Consider the following 5109-nt stretch of genomic DNA (forward strand, 5'->3'; position numbering starts at 1 on the left):
CACACCATGGCCCAGCTTCTTAGAACTGTAGACACCAAGATACCAACTTTTTTCTAAGCCTTAGTGATTGCAAATGTTATTCCTTCTGCCAGAAGTACTTTTGACCCACTGTCTCCCTGTAAACTCCTATGCATCCTCTGTCAGTTCAAAGCAAATTCCTTCCTGCAGCTTCCCTGATGCCCCCAGAGGGACATGGGGGGAGGTGGCTGCAATACCCAGAGTAGGTGAGAGCCCCGAGCTGGATGGCCCTGGGCTGGACTTCCTGCTCCAGAGTGTGACCTGGGAAAAGTCACCTGCATGCCACTTCCCCAGGTCCCATGACCCTGTAAGCAACCTCATCAGTTACTTACAAGCGTCCACAAATATCAAAGAGCCTTTGAGAGGATCAAGTGAGATGCTGCATGGCAAGACCTTAGCTCAGAGCCTGGCACCTGATCGCCACCAAGGGTTCGCGGTGTTTCTGTGAGTCCCCTGGTGTCCTTTTGCCTTGCACCTCCCCGTACTGTCCCACAGTCCTCAGGGTCATTGGCTGTCTTTCCCCAGCACTGTCTGGTGTGTGGCTCACATTTCTCTCCCCAGCACCCAGCACATGTTAGTGGCTGTGTGGGGAGTGAATGAATCATGTATGAATGAGTGACTCCTGAACACAGTAGGGCTGTGTCTGGAGCAAAGCAAGCAAGGCACCTCCTGGGGCACAACATGTAAGGAGGCCCCCAAACACTCAGGAATGTTTTGCCACTAGTATTTTAGAGAATTTAAAGCAATAATAAAATCAATTTAAAGTCAGTCTGCTTTTTCCTTGTCTCTGTGATTCTAAACAATTCACCCTCTTTTGTCTGTGTGCCCCTTGGATCTCTCCTACCATCCAGCCCTTGGCAGGCCCTGAAAAAAAAGGAGGGCAGGGGACCTGTAACGAATGAGGTCAGTGGACCCGGGCCCTCCTCCAGCCAGGAAGGGCATGCCTGGGTGGGAGAAAGCCTGGGCCGGAGGGTGGAGCGCGCGCTGCAGGACCGGCCTCTCCCGGGATGCTGGCTACTGGGAAATCACTTCCTGGCCTGGTGAGGTGGTGTAGGGGTCTGTCCGGGAGCGGAAGGAGCGGAAGCAATGTCCCGGGCCTTCTTTTCCCCAGGTGCCCCCACCCAGCGCATCCTCCCCCTCTCCTTGGCTGTGCTGGCCTGGCCAAGGGCCGGGGACCTCAGGAGGGGCCACACTCAGGCCTGGTGCCCAGGAGCCTAGGTGGGAGGAAGGACGCCCTCTGGGGCTCAAGGTGGGGCAGTGTCTCCTGCTTGCCCCGTCACCGGATTGGAGCTGGGCCTGAGGAGGCTGGGACGGCACTGGGTGCTCCAGGTGGTGAGGCTCTGCCCCAGAGCCTGGGAAACTCCATATTGTGGCTCGAGGGAAGGTCTGACACCACTGCCTGTCCAGAGTGGGCAAGAGAGCACAGTGGGGAGGAACCGGCTCCTGGTTAAAAACCAGTGTGTGACTTAGGCCTGAGCACAGGCCGTCAGGAAGCTTCCCCAGGCAGGCCGGGGTGGGGCAGCCACCCTCCCACAGCAGGTGGGGGCACACAGCGCAGGGCGGTCTCTGAGGGAGCCGTGGTCAAGGGCCCCGGCCCCTGGCCAGTCACGCTCTCTCACATATTTGCCTTCCTCTTATCTGAGGCCTCCTTAGGGGGAGGGATTGGGACACTCTTCCCCCACCCCCACCCCCACCCCAGGCCCCTGGAACCACTGGCGTTTTGTTGGGGCTCCCTCCACAGTGAGAGGTCCGTCTGACTCTGACAGGGGCTCCACTCTACCGGGAAGATGGAAAACAGGGGAGTCAGGTCAGGAGCACCAGCCTCCAAACGTGAAGAAGTCTTAGGTACACTTCAACCAATTCATTTTGCTTATAATTTCTTTTTTATGCAATCAATAGAGTGACATTGGATTTTTAAAAATCTACATTTAAGTAAGTCTGAAAGAGCTTTCTCAATAAGCAATAAAAATTCTAAATGACTTTGTTTAAAATTAGGCATGTTTTTACTTTCCCAGTGCACATAAAATAGTGACACGTCTTACAATTGATGGCATCTTAGATTCTACAAAATACAGGAACAATATTGCCACAAAACACTGATAGAAACAACACTAATAACGACCACAGGTTGAACATTTACACTACGGCCAGGTGCTGGACCACTAGCTTCACTCACATGATTTCTCCTATTCCTCATGATATCCTTAAAGTCGCTGTTATTATTTTCATGTTACAGAGGAAGAAACCGAGGCATAAAAGTGAAATCGCTTGTCAAAAGTACCATAGCTACAGGGGCGGAAGATGGCGGCGTGAGTAGAGCAGCGGAAATCTCCTCCCAAAACAACATATATCTATGAAAATATAACAAAGACAACCCTTCCTAGAATAAAGACCAGAGGACACAGGACAATATCCAGACCACATCCGCACCTGAGAGAACCCAGCGCCTCGCGAAGGGGGTAAGATACAAGCCCCGGCCCCGCGGGAGCCGAGCGCCCCTCCCCCCAGCTCCCGGCGGGAGAAGAGCAGGCAGAGCGGGAGGGAGAGGGAGCCCAGGGCTGCCGAGCTCCCAGCCCCCGCCATCCGGGCCAGAGTGCAGACACAGTGCGTGGGCAGGGGGCCCTGGATGCTAGGGAAACAGGGCAGCAAGAACAGTGAGCGGGCACCGGTGGCCTGGCGCAGGAGGACACCACAAAAGCGAGCGCCCTTTTTTTTTTTTTTTTTTGCTGTTTTGTTTTGGTGAGCACTTTTTGGAAGTCTTAAAGGGATAGGGACCCCAATACTAGGGAAAGGGGCAGCAAGACTGGTGAGCAGAGGCCTGAGGCTGGCACCGGAGAATAAAGAAAAACGAGCAGCCAGTTTTTTTTTAATTAAAAAGAATTTTTTTTTTTTAATTTAACAATTTTTTTTTTTTTTTTTGGTGGTCGTTGTTTCGTTTTGGCGGGTGCTTTTTGGAAGTCTTAAAGGGGCAGGGCGGGACACTTAATCTAGAGGTAGGGAATCCGGGATCTCTGGGCACCCTAACCCCTGGGCTGCAGGGAGCAGGGAGGCCCCTTACGGAGATAAATAGCCTCCCAGCAGCTCCCCCTCCAACGCGACTCCACCATTTTGGAGTAGCTGCCCGAGCCAGGCCACGCCCACAGCAACAGCGGAGATTAACTCCATAGCAGCCGGGCAGGAAGCAGAAACCCTGTCTGCGCGCAGCTGCGCAGCACAAGCCACTAGAGGTCGCTGTTCTCCCAGGAGAGGAGGGCCACAAACCAACAAGAAGGGAAGTCCTTCCAGCCGTCACTCGTCCCAGCTCTGCAGACTATTCCGACCACCATGAAAAGGCAAAGCTACAGGCAGACAAAGATCACAGAGACACCAGAGAAGGAGACAGACCTAACCAGTCTTCCTGAAAAAGAATTCAAAATAAGAATCATAAACATGCTGACAGAGATGCAGAGAAATACGCAAGAGAAATGGGATGAAGTCCGGAGGGAGATCACAGATGCCAGAAAGGAGATCGCAGAAATGAAACAAACTCTGGAAGGGTTTATAAGCAGAATGGATAGGATGCAAGAGGCCATTGATGGAATTGAAACCAGAGAACAGGAACGCACAGAAGCTGACATAGAGAGAGACAAAAGGATCTCCAGGAATGAAACAATGTTAAGAGAACTGTGTGACCAATCCAAAAGGAACAATATCCGTATGATAGGGGTTCCAGAAGAAGAAGAGAGAGGAAAAGAGATGGAAAGTATCTTAGAAGAAATAATTGCTGAAAACTTCCCCAAACTGGGGGAGGAAATAATCGAACAGACCACGGAAATACACAGAACCCCCAACAGAAAGGATCCAAGGAGGACAGCACCAAGACACATAATAATTAAAATGGCAAAGATCAAGGACAAGGAAAGAGTTTTAAAGGCAGCTAGAGAGAAAAAGGTCACCTATAAAGGAAAACCCATCAGGCTAACATCAGATTTCTCAACAGAAACCCTACAGGCCAGAAGAGAATGGCATGATATAGTTAATACAATGAAACAGAAGGGCCTTGAACCAAGGATACTGTATCCAGCACGACTATCATTCAGATATGACGGTGGGATCAAACAATTCCCAGACAAACAAAAGCTGAGGGAATTTGCTTTCCACAAACCACCTCTACAGAACATCTTACAGGGACTGCTCTAGATGGGAGCACTCCTAGAAGGAGCACAGCACAAAACACCCAACATATGAAGAATCGAGGAGGAGGAACAAGAAGGGAGAGAAGAAAAGAATCTCCAGACAGTGTATATAACAGCTCAATAAGCGAGCTAAGTTAGGCAGTAAGATACTAAAGAGGCTAACCTTGAACCTTTGGTTACCACGAATTTAAAGCCTGCAATGGCAATAAGTACATATCTTTCAATAGTCACCCTAAATGTTAATGGGTTGAATGCACCAATCAAAAGACACAGAGTAACAGAATGGATAAAAAAGCAAGACCCATCTATATGCTGCTTACAAGAAACTCACCTCAAACCCAAAGACATGTACAGACTAAAAGTCAAGGGATGGAAAAACATATTTCAAGCAAACAACAGTGAGAAGACAGCAGGGGTTGCAGTACTAATATCAGACAAAATAGACTTCAAAACAAAGAAAGTAACAAGAGATAAAGAAGGACACTACATAATGATAAAGGGCTCAGTCAAACAAGAGGATATAACCATTCTAAATATATATGCACCCAACACAGGAGCACCAGCATATGTGAAACAAATACTAACAGAACTAAAGGGGGATATAGACTGCAATGCATTCATTCTAGGAGACTTCAACACACCACTCACCCCAAAGGATAGATCCACTGGGCAGAAAATAAGTAAGGACACGGAAGCACTGAACAACACAGTAGAGCAGATGGACCTAATAGACATCTATAGAACGCTACATCCAAAAGCAACAGGATATACATTCTTCTCAAGTGCACATGGAACATTCTCCAGAATAGACCACATACTAGGCCACAAAAAGAGCCTCAGAAAATTCCAAAAGATTGAAATCCTACCAACCAACTTTTCAGACCACAAAGGCATAAAACTAGAAATAAACTGTACA

The sequence above is a fragment of the Manis pentadactyla genome, chromosome 10 (genome assembly GCF_030020395.1).
Source record: "Manis pentadactyla isolate mManPen7 chromosome 10, mManPen7.hap1, whole genome shotgun sequence".
In the NCBI taxonomy this organism is placed as follows: Eukaryota; Metazoa; Chordata; class Mammalia; order Pholidota; family Manidae; genus Manis; species Manis pentadactyla.